A 17,669-nucleotide genomic window follows, 5' to 3' on the forward strand; every position below is an offset into this window, starting at 1 on the left:
CAGGTGGGCAGGGCTTGGGGCATAGCTGAGAGCAGTGACTGCTTTGTTGTGACATCATAAAGTTATAGGAAGTCCTGACAGCTCGTTGCACAGTTTCTGAATACAGGCTGTGTGCATTTCTCTTTGGACTGAGTGCAAGACCTGCTTCATCATTAAAAGGACATGGACATGAAAACATGAAAAAGACATGGAAATCTAGCTATATAGTATATGGGACCTTTAACATTTTATAAAGCGTTATCAACAGCTTCAATGGCCCAAAGTCAACGCAACTACATGTTGACACAGCACAGTTGCAATTGTTGAGTGTTTCTTGTAATATGAGAGTGTACAACTTCACTGCTCAGCACAAACATAAGAATATCCTCAAACACATTACACAACATGCTGTAAATGTCTAGGCTTTATATCTAAGTTAAGTAGGATGCATCATCATAACATCATCCATTCCTGAGGTCCAAATGTGGTGAAAATGACTTTTTATGAGAATGTTCTCTTCAGTTACAGTGAACCATCTGTTCAATAGCCCCAAGCTCTACTAAATGGACTAAATGTTGTTGTACAGTGGAGAGTCGCCGGAAGTCTGAGTTAAATGATTCTCAACCATAACAGAAAAGTAATGAGCCTGTATCTTCAGTTTACCGCCTTCAGTGCTATGACTTCATCAGAAACAAAATTACCAGCTGTAACAGGAAAATGCAGAAAATACTTTCGTAATAGGCGCAATAGAGTGTATTCATGTGGACTGTCCAGTTGTACTCATTACAACTTGTTTCAGAGAGCATTAGTCCTCAGTGTGATATAGTCTAGAGTATGAAAAGACAGATCAAGGGAATGTCTGGTGTAGCCAAAATCACACACCGTGTCAATGAGCCTCACAGACACACATCAATGATGGTTCATTACAAGCTCTGTGAAAGGAAAAGAAACAAAGGACTTCTCAGGACAGGAGCTTCAGAGCTCCCCCTCCTCTTTTGGCTCAGGTTGACACAGGAGCTGCATGTGGGGGGAAACGAACAGAGAACTGTCAGACGAAGCTGGTGGAAATGACAAATTACAAAATGGGAATTTCATGAAATATAACAGGCCCTGATGTAATGAATTCAATATGACCTCTTTGTAGCCGTCTGGCAACATGGCTGGAGTTGGTGTTGATGGCATGTGTCAGTGTCGGTCAGCCCACCACTTTGGTCCAGACTGAAATATCTCAACAACTGTCAGATGGATTTCCATTACATTTTGTTCAGATATAGTCACCTGAGGATGACTGTGACTGTTGACTTTGGTGATCCCCTGAGTTTTCATCTCATGTCACCAGCAGATCAAAATTTCAATTTATAAAATAAAATAACTTTAAATATACTTTTAAAAAAACATTCATAGTTTGTTCATGATGCAACCTAATGACTGTTGTGATTCGCTTTTCCTCCAACCCCACCAAGAGCTTGACATTTGTGGTTCTGAGTGAATTGTTTCACCACTTGTACAAACATTTATGTTCCCTCAGGATGAAGTGTAATCACTTTGTTTTTTTAGCTAGCTCCTTCATAAGGTCAAACTTTTAAATTCTCAAACTGTTGTTTATGGCTGAATACTGGCAGAACTAATGATATCATTGCTGCAGTTGTGCTTTGTCTTAATTAGCAAATGCATTGCAATATAGCACGTTAGCATGCTGAGCATTTCGCTCAAAGCACTGCTGTGCTTAAGAGCAGCCTTACAGAGCTGCTAACATTGCTGTAAACTGTAGCTGGGTTTACAAGGCCACCTCCTCCTATGCTTTTTCTTTTTACTGAACCTTTTAAAAACAATCATTTAGATTGATGTTGCACTGTGTATACATCCACCAGCCACAAGATAAAGGAGCTAATCAAATCTCAGTGGTGTATTTTGGGAAGTGACACAGTGGGACCTCAGGTATTGAAAAAACCTATTGGAAATCAGATTCCAGGTCCTGCAGCCTGCGAGAATCTTTGAATTTTGAAGACTCTCAGTGGCTTGATAATAATTTTTCAAGATAACAGATACTTCCTGTTTTGTGAGTAGGAGGGAATCAGCAGCTCAGTGGTGGACACACAAGTTGTGATCCAATAAAAATATACCAGATTTCAGGTAAACACTCAGAGATGGTGGGATGGTGGGTCCAGGTGGGCAGGGCTTGGGACATGGCTGAGGGCGGTGACTGCTTTGTTGTGACATCACAAAGTTACAGAAGTCCTGACGGCTCGTTTTATAGGCTCAGTTTCTGAATACAGGCTGTGTGCAGTGTTTTGATACTCTCACAGTATTAATGCAGAACCTAGACCTGCTTTATAATCAACAAAGACATGGAAATCTACCTTTATACGATATGGGACCTTTAACCTGTGATATGGTTCAGAAGACCAGTACATGCTGTTCATTATTGTTATCTAACTCAATCTTCTTAAGTACTGTAATGAGCACTGTAAGTACTCATTACAGCTCCCTGTCTTTTGTGCTAGTCTGTAATATTGCACGGCACGGCTGTCACACTAGGTTGATATGATTTAGCAGTATGGTTCATTTTTTTAAAGAACATCCTCAATACCACAATTTTAAACTACTCCCTTGAAAGTAAGAGCCCTGCATTCACAAATTTACCAAAGTAAAAGTACAGAAGTATCTTCGACAAAATGCACTTTCAGTATCTAAAGTAAAAGTACTACACAAAGAAATGACCTCCATATGTGTGATATCATAATATATTATATTAGTGGGTAAATATTAGTTATGTGTTAGTATTTTAATGCTGTAGTTTAGTTGGAGTTAATTTAACAATTTTATATATAACTTGGTTCTTTATTCTACAATAATGAACCATATTTCATGTTAAATAAAGGGCAGTATTTGAATAAATGTACTTAGTCACCTTCCACCACCGGCTTGGACCCTCCCTCCCTGCGGCATGTGATCAATGAACACTCTATATCTTGGTTTTTGTTCCGAGGAGGGGCAGCAGAATTCAAGGAGACACATACGAAAGTGGAAGAAGATAAACGGAAGAATAGAGTTCCTCTTAAAGGTCAGAGGTGTACATGGTGCAAGCTGAACCTTCAGACATTCCAGGAAACTCGAAAAAACAGATTTTCCCCCTAAACTGATTGACACAAGGTGCGATGTTAGGTGACCCTTGTGTCAAAGTAATAGCAGGTGTCAGTCAGTGTGACAGTAAAAATACCCTGTAGAAAGGCATCAATCCTGCAGGTTTCATCATACAATCTCAACAGTAGTGACATTTCCTTCATGCGTGGCTGCATCCACATCCAGCTTCTTGAAAATAACACCCATTTTCATTTGAGATGAGACATAATCTCACCCCTGCGAAGATGTGTTCACTTAGAAACAAGACAAATGAGTTGTTAGGATGGGTAGTTGCATTTTGTCTGATTAATTTGCTTTAATATGGAAGGTTTTGCCCCTGTGGGTTAACACCTGCTGTTCCCTCTGAGTAAAAGTACTTCATATCCAAGTATATTTACAGCTTAAACTCTCCAAGAACATTGGGGATTAGATGGTCATAAGAAATACAAATTCAGCTCTCCAACTTTTAACTTCAAGTTAAGTGATTCTCAAGCGTAGCCTAGAGAGCAGTTGCCCTAATTTTTCCAGTGAAGAAAAAGCCAAGCTATTAATGGCTTAGCACAGATAAGCCCAAACGGTGTTAATAAAAGATTGGATAATGATTTTTAAAGAAGGGAGAGGGGACAGCACATAGGGCAGAAATAATTAATCACCTTGAATGGATGGAGAGACAGAGAAAAGAGATGCCGAGCAAAGAGAGGGAGAGAGAGAGGGCAAGATACAGGAGAGGAAATGAGAGTAGAGGAAAAGATGAAATGACACGAGAGGAGGGGAAGGAAGGGAGGGCAAGAGGTTAGGGGAAGAGAGCTATGAGCTATGAGTGGGAGGAAAGATAATGCTAATATTATAAAAAGAGAGTGACACCACGAAGCAATAATTAATCACCGGGAGTGGATGGAAAGATGAGGACAAGGGAAAAAAGAGAGTGAAAAGACGGAAAAAAGATACTGGAGCAGAGGTGAGGAAATTGGTGGAAGAAGATGAGGAAAAAGGTACTTTGGACACTTTTCGTCAAGAGAGCATGAGTGTAAAGTTCAGCATCACCAAAATTACTAGTAACCAAAAATAAATGGGAAATAGTCTGGACCTCAGTGCCCAGACAGTGATCCTGTAATCATACGATCATGGTAATTAGACTCGGGGAGGGCGATTCACAAGGGGGAAGGTAAAACCACTTATTTTTGAAAAAGTACATCAAAACAGAAATTGCATCGACTCTGCTGTTCTAGCTCAAGTGGAAATGTCATTCCAGCAGAGTTGAGACGGGGAGTGGACTATGATCTGGAGCAGTGGTTTCCATGAACCCTTCACTTTTCCCTGATGTACCACAGCTATAATCAGAGGAGCTAAGACACACCCTCTTACATACAGGTACCCTCACTGTGACTCTCTCGAAAAGGTCATCAATGTGCTTCTAGCGGTTGTTAAAGACTCCCTGTTTGTGCATCGGAGGAAAGGAAAAGTCCAGCAGTAGCTTCTCATGGCCGCTCTGAGCCGTGTTCAGTCAGTCTCCCCTTTGTATACTGACCCTCCACGTCACACACCGTGTAGCCAGAGGGCCGCACCCCCGACAGTACAGCTGCTCCTTCACGTTGCATTTGTTTTAAATATGCTGGGAGTATAGTTACACTTTAATTTGAACAGATTACTATTATATAAAAGTGTCACAGCATTTTTTCCTACTAGACATAGTTATCTAGAAAATGTCTTGTTCTACTTTTTCTCTTTCTTTTTTTTTCTTTTTTTTCATTACTTGTTCTTTCAACTATTACTTTTAGTTATATATTTGACTGCTCATGTGCAAACTACTTTGCATGAACTCTGTGGTGCACACTGGTGAGTGAGAGCACTGTTGTTGGCTCAGCTGTTACTCAGAATGTTGAAGCTCACTGAACAACCACATAAAGCTACAGAAACAATGATAATGTAATAACTCTGTTACAAATAGGTAGTTGCTGAACTTTTGACCTTATGAACAGAGCTTGTGTTGGCCTAGTTTTGTACCAGGCCAACACAAGAATCAGCAACGGAGTGAACGTCCTACTGAACTGGAGACAGTCAATTAGTGCTGAATAGTGATGTGTTCACTTACTGAAGTGCATCCAATGGTGATGTGAAAGAAAGTGAACAAACTACATAGTCAGACAGTCAGTCATTGCAGCACATAGTGTTAAGGTGTTAGTGTGGGAGGCAGTGTTGTGCACGCTTACACCTCACAAGAGCTCAAAGTTCAGTTCACAGATTAAAAATGAGCTAGTTCATGTTCATTCCTTCCATTTTTTTTTTTGGCTTTTGTTTTGTTTTTGTTTGTTGTTTGGTTGTTATTATTTTTGCAGTTGTTTTTCTCTCTGTCAGTCCTCCAGCCCATCCATCCCCAGAATCCATCATTGCCGCATTACTGTATACTACACAGTCACACACAGAATTTACTTTTAAAAGCCAAATAACAATGTTTGAACAACATTTGAACTTTGCAGCTGTTGTCTTATGAATGATTCCTTATGATCATCTTTCACTTGCAGATATTTGACAATACGTTCCCGATGTGTCTGATGTGACCCGTTGGACACAGTTTGGATTTTTTTCAGTTGGAGTCTGAACCGATTTGTTCATAAAAGTCTTTCACATGTTCATACAACCTGGACTCAGCTTCACCAGCAGCTGTGTTGTGTGACTTGCCGTACGTCCTTGGATGCCGGTCTTCTTCTCCTCGTGTTTTTGGGTGGTTGGCAAACAGCTTTTTGATGCATTACTGCCACCTTCTGCTACATGAGCATCATTAAGTGAATGGCGCTAACAGTCATTAGTTGCTCGTCCATGCACATCACTGGTGGGAGGCGTGTGGCCTGTTGTAGGTGGTAGTTTATTTATTAGGCCGGGTAGATACTTGTCACATGGAGTTAAATGGAGTCCTGCTGTAGACATCTATGGTGTTGGTTTCTCCTGCTGACAGAACCATCACAAAAACCAGACCGATGTATAGTAAATGATCAGCTCACGGCCTCAGTAACTATGTTTACATCCTTTCATTTACTTTGTGATATGCACAACAGTGGGAGGGTTTGTCTTCTATCATTACTGAATATGAGACTATGAATAAATAGAGAGCAGTGATCAGATGTCTGTCCACTGTGAACTTTTCTTTGCTAAATGTCTGTTGCTGAAAAGGAAAACATCACTGAGTCCTTTTATCTTGCTTCTCGTCACTCTCAGTGATCTCCAGAAACTTGCAGGAGAAAACCACAGACTGTAAATAAAGATGGAGAGTGAGCTGCTCAGTACCTGACTCCACCTTATGTGTGCGGCTGAGACTTCGGAGCACTCACCCACCTTTTTGTAGCAGGCATAAACATGTTTATTTTTTGCTGTAAAGTTGGCCATTTTAACATGTTGCTTGACTCTTTTTTGGGAGTCAGACTGAAGTGGCCATTTGAGGAAATGCAGTATTAGTCACTTCATTTCTAGCCCAAGGTTGCCGCTTGGAGAAAACACATGCAGCCGTTGCTCACCGCTCACAGTTCTTGTTGTCCTCCTGTGATATCTTTGATACTGCTGTAGCTATAGTTACAGTTTTGAGGTGGTGCAAGTCAGCTACAGCGGAGCATTTTGTGTAGCCACAGTGGATGTGTGTCAGCTTTGAAGCTACTGTGTAACCCCTAAACCTAGAACTTTCAACTGCCACCACTGTTGCGAAATTAAATATACTAAAGATGAGTCTCACAGCAATTTGTAATCCTTTATGTTTTCATTTGTTGTTTCTTTTTAATTTATCCTGTTACACACCAATACAAAGATATTTATACATTTTTACCAAGCTGGGCCAAGCTCCACACTCCTTCCTTCTGCAGTGTTCTGGGTTGGGAATTACTGGTCTAATGGTGCAACATGGCTGCAGATGCGATGTGAAGTCTGGATACTGTTGACTCAGTACTGCAGTAAAACAGTATGGGTAGACAGGGTTACGGATCTTTTACTCTTTAGATATATGATAGAATGAGAGCTATATGCAGAATAGACTATTTCAGTTTACGACAAAGATTTACACATGGATCATTATGCCATTTCAATATGGAATAAAAGCATGAAAAAGTGCTTGCTTGTTCATGGCGTGGGGCTTTATGTATTCTTCTTGATATGCATGCATTCGCATGTTGTTTTCTATTCAGAGTCCCACTGTGGCAGAAACAAACAAAGTATTGCTCCTGCTGCTTTCTTGCTCTGTGCCACATCTTTAAACAAATAGATGTTGGAAAATGAGGTTTTATGTAGCAATCATTTATTTATACAAATACACACACAATCACACAGACACACAGACACTGTTGGAAGAAATCTTGCTTGCTTTTTATATGGTAAATATTGTCAGTAACTACTGTACATCCGTACTGTACATCTGAGAGCACAGAGGCAGCACAGTGGCCTATAGCGATTAGAGTGTCAGCCCTGTTACTGGAGGGTTAAAGGTTCAAGCCCTTCAATGACCTCCCCAGTCTGCAGAAATATCTTAGGCCGTCTAATAAACAGTAACACTGGCTGTCTGCGAATTGCCAGAAGAGCGAGCTTCCTGCTGGCTGAGAAAATCTCTATGGTAGAAGTAGACAGTGCTTTAGTAGCTATAAAAGATCAGGGTTGTACTGGGCAGATTTATGTGTAGGGTAATAATTAATGGCCAAGGTAACCATTTACAGAGGTCTGAGTCTTATGTTTGTTTCTGATTAAATGATAATGTATGAGAATATTAATGTTGATGTCAATGTACTCTGCATTTTATGATCGAAAGCTTTTTTTTTTTGGGAGAAATAATCTGTCTCTAATTGTCATGATGGATTTACCAGTTAAACCTCAGACTGTTGTCACTTAGGCAGACTGATGCGCTACCTCCGTGGTTCTCAATTTGGGGGTCAGGAAAAAAACCCCAAAAAGAGATCACTGGAGGATTGATTTGATGCAAAAGCTGCACACAAATATCGTATCCGCTTCATACTTTTATCACATATATTGGTCGGTGCAGTTTCAACACAGTGTTAACCAGATAGCTGGCTGCCGGCTTGCAGTGATTGAAAGTAACTAACTATTTACTTACTGTAATTAAGTACGATTTTGAGGCACTATACTTTAGTATTTTCATTTTATGCTTCTTTATACTTCAACTCCACCGCATTTCAGAAATAGAGAGAGAGAGACACATTGTACTTTCTACTCCACTACATTTATTTGACAGCTTTAGTTTATAGTTACTTTTAAGATGAATATTTTACACATTGGATAATATAACAAGCTTTGAAAACACAACACATTGTTCCAGTGGTTTCCAACCTTTTTATCTTTTGACATCTTACAAAAAGCACCTCTCTAAGCTTCTCACATGGTTTCATTTCAATAAATGTTCAAATGATCCAGTGTCTCACCAAACATCAAAGATTAGACAAAAAGTCCAAAAACTGAAAACAGATTTGTGTTTCAGAACTTCTTCAGAACTTTGTTCTTTCCTCTCCCATTAATAATCTCAAAACCCTGCAGCTTTATCTGGTGTCCCTGCATGTAAAACTGTATATAAACTAGCTCCACCTCCTGCAGCTGCAACAATAACATGTTGCTTACATGCTAATCCTTTAATATTGATTATCTAATGATGTATATGTATAATAATATATCAGTCAGAAGGACCAAACCAGTACTCTAACTTAAACTACATTTTACATTTGTGTACTTCAGCAGGATCCAGTTATACATATTATTATTATTATTCCTTCACAGTAAAGGTGGTATTGTATTGACACCAGAACATAGCAAGTTACCAGATACACAAATCAAATGAACATTAATACTGAGTTTATTTTATGTCTGTTGGGTGTGAAAGATTTTCATTCATGTGTCGTGGAAATTTACCAGAAAGGAAAATGAGGGTGGTTCTGGATCTTGATCCAACCAAGTTTGAGGATGAAATGAAAAACATGCACCACTTGAGACTGTCCTGTCTCACATCTTGTATAATTTTCTTTCATATGCAGTAACTTTTTATATTAAAAGGAGCTTCTGCAGGTAACTTCCATCCAATCCTGGAAAAGCAGCAGCAACAGCAGCAGCAGCAGCAGCAGCAGCAGCTTACAGTCTCCTAAAATATAAAGTTTGGGACATTTTTCTGACAATGCAGACTGCAATTCTATTAACATGAACCATATTAGAGTGAATCTTACTTTTCTACTCACACTTTTCCACTACTAACATTTCCAGAAGGCTGCAGAATCTTAGCCCCTGGAGTCTAACCTTTTGGAGGCTAAGAAGTAAAATTTTAAATTGTATGAGCCTTAACCTTCAATATTTTCAGGAGCTGCTGCAGATTTTGGCCCATTCCTGTTAATCAAATGAAACACATCTGTCTTTGCCCAACACATGTAAGGGCTGCAGGCCCATATTCCAACAGCACTGTGTAATATTCACATGCTTCTCCAAGAACCTCAAGGTTTTTACTTCACTCATCTGCTAAATTTGGGGCCAGACCAAAAAATCACCCCAAAATCTTTTGCAACTGAGGTCAGTTATTATTTCATGTATAACCAAATGATTTACGTGTCTACATTTGCTTTGATAAATTTATTGAGAGTTCATTCTTGACCTTGGGAACAAAGATGACAAAACAATCTCACCACAGTGTCCACTCATTAAAGGGAACTATTCGTAAGTTTTCTCTGCCATCGAACATGATTTCTTGTCACAAGCAGGTGATGGTGATTGTTGCTTGACAAGAGCTTTGGCCATCGTTGCGTTTACAAGACAAGAAGTTATAATACTATAATAGTAATAATAATATAATAGCAGTGCTACATCTTCAGGGCAGATTAGAGGCTACAGTGAGTTGCCATCAGTACATCAACGTTAACATCATTAACACTGTTCTGTCTGACTGCTACTGGTGTGTGTTTGTGCTGATGTATTAAAAACTATTTGGTCATTCATGTTGCCTATAAATATAAATATATATATATATATATATTATATATATTAGAAATAATTTGTCACATTTCCTTCAGTACTGAGATATTTTTATTCCAATTCAACCATCACTCTAGTTAAATAACATGGTAGAGATAAAAAGTATTTAACACAATATGAGCTTAAACAACAAAGTAGAATAATTTCTCTGTCTGTTTCAACCTCGTATAAGAAACACAGCTCTCTGTGAATTCATTGTAGGAGTGAGGTATTCTCCTTAATCTTAGTTTTAATTCATTTTAATTATATACAAAGTGAGTTATACAATTGTACTTGGAATCACTGCACTTGACTTGTATAATGCTAATCATAGTATTATTTTACCGTGCATACCAGCGTGTACTACCACATGTGAAAAATAGCCAGTTGCTCCGGGGCCATCAACCTGATTTATACCTCATGACACAGCCTTTATTGTTTTTAAGAGAAGCCCTGTGCCGAGATCTAGTTTGAATATCTTTAATATCTTTGTTTGTATTGGGCTCCGTAGAGTGCTCAGATGATCACAGTCAAACTAACACACAGGAAACCTGGAGTCTGACAGTGTTGGTTCAGTATCGGAGGACTGGTTGGTGTGAGGGTAAATAATGAACTGCTGTGTGTTCTCTGCTCTTAATGGGGAGTTGAAGGCACCGGGTTTGTGAACATGCACACAGGGCAGGAAGTGGGCAGGATATGGGGGTGATCAATTTGGGTCTTGTCAGTAAATCTTTGCCTCGGGGCCCTCAGCAGGGTAATTAAATCTTCACATTAATGACCTTTCAATCAGCTAAGGAAATTCACTTTTCCTTTAACAATTACGACCCCTATTTGTAAGCTGTGTTTGTATCGGTCCTCCACCACCTGCGGCCGCAGGAGAACGAAAGATTGCAGTAGAGTAAAAATAAGTATATATAGATATTTATGGACCTCCGCACCAGTGATAGACTGGTGAACCCCATTTCTCACCCAGTGTCAGCCTGGATTGGCTCCAGTCCTTCTGTGGACCTCAAAGGATAAGCACAGTATAGCTGATGGATGGATGAGAGCAGGTGCAGTTGATCAATTATTTTAGCAGAAGAAAGCTTTAATGACTTTTATATCTGCAGACCTATTGGTCCTTTGCCTTGTTAAAGAGTGTAATTCGGTCATTAAAAAGGTCACGACTCTCTCACTTTGCAAAGATTCTTTCACTGCAGACATTTAGACGTGTCATAGTAGGAAAAGCATAGGGTTCACTAAACACATTAAAAATTGCTGTGTTGTATTCAAGTGTCCTACTAAGTCATGACAATGTCTTGTCCAATTCATCACATCAAAATGACTTATCGAGTCTGTTGTATCCATTTTTTTCCAGCAAACTATACCAGATGTCTAAAGTTATTTCTAAAACTTTTTCAATCAAAATGCATAAAGGCAACGCTTGACTTATGCAGAATTGTGTCATTTATCAGCTGTAAGGGACCACGATAGGAGACTCTTTATACTGTACCTGTGGATCACTGATTACATTAGACCTGTTTTTTTTTTTTCATCCAAAGCCGTCTGCCACCAATAGGCCTGATTTTAGTCAGTTATAAAATCAAAAGACCCCAGGTCAGAACTACAGTATACTGCAGACAACCTCATGGCCTATCACAACAACAAACCCAGGGTGACTTTACAGTGTGAAGGTAAATGCCAGCAATAGACTGTCTGTCTGTTTGAGCGAGATGAGTTTTTATCACGCTGATCAACTACAGCACTGATCTTATTAGTAACACCCGTTTTTTTAACTATTATTAAAGCTAAAGTGTCTGCTGTGGAAAAACAAGTCAGATGGTGACTGAGGAATCTTATTTTAATATGTAAATATTTCTATTACTGTTAAATTTGAACAGTCTTGTAACAGATCTGGGGATCCCGAGGGGCCACAGTCCTCTGATATATGAACTCATATGTGAATTTTTTTGCTCTTGTCAGTGTTTTTGTATCTGTTACACTTCTGCATTTGGAGTTTTCCTTTAACGTTTGAGCTTTGACTCTTGTATGTGCTTTGTCCTTTGTCTGGTCCAGCATAACAGGCAGCGAATCAGAGGGAAAAATAACAGAAAAGACTTGGACATGGCAGAAAAATCATCGTTCCCTGACTTCTACTTGTTACCATTGTCTACACTGACACTGCTGACTGCACCTGATCTCACAAAGCCTGTGAAACCTTCTGCTCCACACTGAAACAGCTCATCTGCAGATACATATCTGTCAGTGTTGGTCATCTCTGATGTTCTTATGTTTTGGTGTTCCTGATAATCAACCACACAGAAAGATGATAAAAATGGGTTAAATAATAGAGAGGATTAGATGATATGCAGCGGTATCACAACATTATCAGATCAGATCCTTGGAAGGACAAACAGCGTTATTCTAAGAAAACCAATGACTTACTGCTCTGTGAGATACCTTTTCTTATTCCATGTTAGGCCTGTGGTAAAAAAGATCATATAAAACTAACACGACCTGATAAATAAGCACTAATGTACGTGTAAAAAGGAAGAATGATTATTCACTGGTTGTTAGGAGCTGACAAATAATCTGGAAAGATTAACTGAAAAAGCGTTAGTATGTCGATTAACATGATTCACAGTGTTCACAATGCACATTATCTTTATAACTATAAAGTCCCAGTTTGAGAGTTACTTTTTTATAATTAATTAACACTCAGTACTATGGCATTTTGGGGCCTTATTGTAAAGTCTCACTTGGGGAAATAATTAAACAACTGACTCTTTGGAGTCCCAAAGCTCTGCACCACTACAAAGATGGTTATTGAAAACAAGCCCTGTGGACCACTCCTAACAGACACAACTCATAAGACTAAAAGAAACTCTAAGTGTTTCAAGAATTATTGTGAAGGTTTAAAATATATATAAAATTCATATTAAACTGCTGCATGCTGTTATGCGATAAGCCTCAGTGAATCAGTGTGAGAGTGAACGCACATCCTTAGTCAGAATGAATGAAGCGGTCAGTCAACAGAAGACACAGGGCTCTGAATATTTTTTCAAAATAATTTATAAACTTCATTACAAATACAGTCAGATCAGACGTATCAGAGATTTAAACAAAAGTAATTATGCACAATTTCTTAAAAAATAAATAATAAGTTCTTTAAAACAGACACCAAATCAAATTCAGCTTTCCTTCCGTGAAGTCAAGGTTGTCTGTGATAAAATGCCTCAGGCTGAGCAGGTTTATTGATGTGTCTTCATAAATGATGTACACTTATTTTGATTAAGGTCAGAGTTAAGAGCAGCAGCACCTGCCGTTGATCGGCATCATGTAGCTCTTGATAGATCCTGACAGCTTTGTGCTCCGTTGTGTAATTTATTTATTTGTTCATTTTAAAGCTTTTACATATCAATACTTCACTGCCCTACATTTACACGTGAGAGTGGCTAACTTCAGTTGAGTTATACTGTTATAATTTACACTACTGGAGCTACATAGAGCCAGGGGTGGACTGAAACAATAATTCAGGCCAGGAATCTGACTCCGTCCCGGGTCACCCCCAGGCAAACCATCAGACTGCTGTTGTAGACTAACCCCTATTTATTGATTCAACAGGCAACAAAATAGTTATAAATTTGGACACTATGTTCGTCTGGGAGGAAAAAACATTTAGTGACTGACCAACAAATATAAAAGAAAAACTCAATGTAGACGGAGAGCTGGAAGTAGCAGCTCCACAGCAGTGACGGTGTGGACACACACTGCAGCTACAACAGTTCAGTGAGGTGATGCAGGAAGTCTGTCAGCTCATTCCTGCTTGTTATATTATGGCTGGTCAAGTTGACTGTCCGTGGCACGGGCCAAAACAACCCTCAGGTCACCTGACCCAGCGCTCACAACAGACTGTACTATGCTGCATACAGCACCTTTTCCTAAAACATCACTTAACCTCATGACTTCATGAGGTGTCAGAACAGTCAATTTTGCATGTTTTCACGTGTCATATCGTTAGATTAGAAACCAAATCCGATGGATAAAAATATATAAACGCAACAACCCTTTTTTCATGAGTTGAAATTAAAGATCCAAGACTTTTTCAAAGCTCACAAAAAGCGTCTTTCTCTCCAATTTTCTACACAAATGTGCTTAAATCATGTTAGTGAGCATTTCTCCTTTGTCAAGATAATCCATCCACCTGAGGCAGGTGTGGCCTATCAAGAGGCTGATTACACAGCATGATTACTGCACAGTTGTGGCTTGGGCTGGTCCTAATAAAATGCCACTTTAAAAATATGCTGATTAGAACACACAGGCTGCTGGTAAATCAGAAATTCTATTTATACATCGCTAATTTATTACTATATTATTACTAATTCTTTTTTCTTTGTTTTGAATGAAGGAAGCACTATACTAATGAAGTGCACTGGGTTTGCTAAGAGGCAGTCATGATGGATGGCTTGTACACAAAGCACACAACTGTCAGAAGCTGGAGTTCACATTCACACTAATTAACAACATTTCCTCACACAAACAAATGTTTGGAAATTCATCAAAAGGTTACTGAGAGATTTCTGCACCAAAGTGGTGGAACAACCAGCACCCAGCATTTCCATCCCCAGACCCACTCCACTAGCAGAGCTATAAATGAGTATTGATGGTCACGTTTTGGCATCAAACCTGGGGAGGACATGAGACATGGCATATGACAAAAGGATCATATGAATCCATTTGAAGCTGAATTAATGCAATTTTCGTTAAACCCACTCACAAATGGTTTGCAATGATAAGAAATAACAGTCTTTTAGAGGTTTGTAATGTTACTGATTCTCATTCTTTGGGGGAGATGGTTTTGCAATACTTGTCAATGTACAGTGGTAAAATTCAGAGAGGACTATTTTCAGTAGATGTTAATTCTCATGTCAGCAAACCCCATTAAAAGGTGCACAACACAGTAAACTACTGCAAAATCATTTGTGAAAAACTGCAAAATTCAACTAAACTGTCTTGTTCGTTAAATTTCAAGAAATCATCCATGAGTGACATGCAGTGGATGTGACATCTTTTTTAGTTCACCCCGGGATTTAACGTTAAGCATGTCCTTAATTGTTCCAGTCTTCACTTGCAATAGATGTTACTCGCTTTAAACTGTAACGTCTCCTTTATTCACTGAAGTACTTACAGAGGCATCTCATTTAATACTGCAGAGTTCTTCTTTATCCGTCAGTTGTTGGTAAGCCAGCTCTGCAGCTCTGTAGAATCCTGTTTGGATTTCTCAGCACTAAAAAAAATGATTTGCTGATTTAGAGGTAAATATGAGCTGAAACAAAATATCCAGCGTATTGTCTTTTTGAAATTACTCAAGAGTAACAAGTGGCAGAGATTGCTGCAGTCTTAGTCTAAGGTCTTCCTGTATGGAATAAGCCTATCATTGTACATTTAGAGATGAAAAACAAACAAACAGAAGTACCAGGTATCACACTTAAAAATATGAATTTACATCATTACATAAGAAGCCATTACCACCCTGTATAAGTCAAACCTCAATATGAGTGAATGTCTCAGGTGCAGACTGATAAACGAACCTCACACTTATTGTCATTTAAGTGTGTTTAAAAAAAAATTATTTGATTCATATTTAGACTTTTATTTGTTTAATCTCTTTATGTATTAATGTTGTTTCTTGTTTGGACTTGGTAACATAGAGTTAATCAAGAGATGAGAGAAACATTATTACTCACACCTGTTCTCGGTCACATTCTGCCCCAGCACTGACTGGTCGTTACACACCACAGGCACACCTGTGGAGTCACCTGTGCAGGTAGCAAACAGAGAGCAGCAAGCACATGAAGAGCAGCATCAGAAGGACAGAGAAAAAATAGATGAAGAATGAAAATTAAGATTGTGAATAAAGACGTACACTGATGCACTGAACACAGAGGCTCATGCAGGTGAATCACACAAGAAGCAAAGGCAATCAGGCTGAGAGTAAGAGAGTGACAAGCATTTGACGATATTTAAAATCTTGAATCAACTGCTGCTAACATACATGGTGCTAACAGTCAAATAATACATCAGACACTTTGGCCCTAAGTACGACCGGTAACTGTGACATGTTGCCAACTGGTTGCTGTTGGCTACAATCAGTGTTGGCTGATGTTAGCTGATCATGGTGTAGACAAAAGCGGATATAAGTGAACAGGTGAAAATCCTTGGAGTCTTCTATGACTCAGAAGTAATCATTTTATCATCTGAAGAATATTATCCGAGTGCAGCCACTTCTCTTGACTGCACACTGTTACTGACTTCTGTAATGCTCTGCTTTCTGCTCTCGCTAGGAGGAATGTATCTCAACCACCACTGCTTCTAAACTCTGCTGCACATGTGTTGACTAAGACCAGAAAGAGAGCTCACATTACGTCCATTTTAAAGTCTCTTCACTGATTAGCTGCGTCTGCTTGAATATTGATTTTTAAGATCCTTTTACTGGTTTAAAAAGCTCGTGTTGATCGTACCTGTTTTTAAAATTAAACTCAAGACCTTCCTTTTTTAGTCTGGCTTTTAATTGAATTTTATTTATGTCATTCATTTATTTGCCTTGTGTGTTTCCTGCCACTGTGATTGTCTGCCCCACCCTAATGTGCCGCACCTGTGTCTCATTGCCCCCCCCCCTCTCCCAGTGCACTTAGTTTGGTCCTCCTGTTGCGGTTCGTCTTGGTTTCTTTGTGACAAGACTTCCAGCATCATTCCCTGGTGTTTGGCCTCTACTGTGTGACCTTTGCTCAGTGTTGACCTCAGCCGTCTCCTTTTGTACCAGCCTGCCTCATGTGTTTTGCTCTCCTTTGTACCGCACCTTTTGCTAAGTGACTTTGATTTTTGAGAACCCTTGTCTGAGTTGTGCGTTGACATCACTTCAATACATCCCCTCTGTTTCACAATTTTATTATCTTTATCTTTATTTTTATTTTATTTTTATTTTTTTATCTTCATTTTCCTGTTATTTCTCTGCATTGCATTTCCAGTTATACTCACCTCGATATGTCTCTTGTTTTAATATTTTATTCTTATTTTTATCTTCTGTGGTGTTTCGTCATTGCAAACTTGAGATTCACACAATCTTTCTTCAATTCCTTTCTTCAATTCAATTATTGTTTCATTTGTTTTTTAATCTATAATATAGTTGTTTACTGCTCTTTGTGTATTTGTTTGTATGAAAAGTACTACACAAATAAAGTCTTGATAAGTGTGTTGAGCGTGTGTGTGTGTGCAGGTGATGAGGGGGTAGTTGAAGCCTGTGAAACCTTCTGTGTGCTGGATATTGATATAATTGTTATCTGTTTTAATTTGCTGATAGATGTATATTGTCCTAGCCTTCGCTTCCATTGTTACAACTTTCATGTCATGTATTTCCTCAGCAACAAATCCAATTGTGCTCCCTGACAATAAAAGCTTATTTAAACTTCAGAAAAGTCTATAATGCAGATAAGAGCTGTATATGTATTGCATTTGTTGGATTATTTTCTTTATGCATTAAACCATGTTGATTGGCTGGGGATTGTTTGTGGGATTTTCCTCACAATATAATCTTTATCCTTTGTGTTTGTGCATAA

The sequence above is a fragment of the Seriola lalandi genome, unplaced genomic scaffold (assembly GCF_002814215.2).
Source record: "Seriola lalandi dorsalis isolate HSWRI2012SDOR001 ecotype SW California unplaced genomic scaffold, Sedor1 jcf7180002054691, whole genome shotgun sequence".
Classification (NCBI taxonomy): domain Eukaryota; kingdom Metazoa; phylum Chordata; class Actinopteri; order Carangiformes; family Carangidae; genus Seriola; species Seriola lalandi.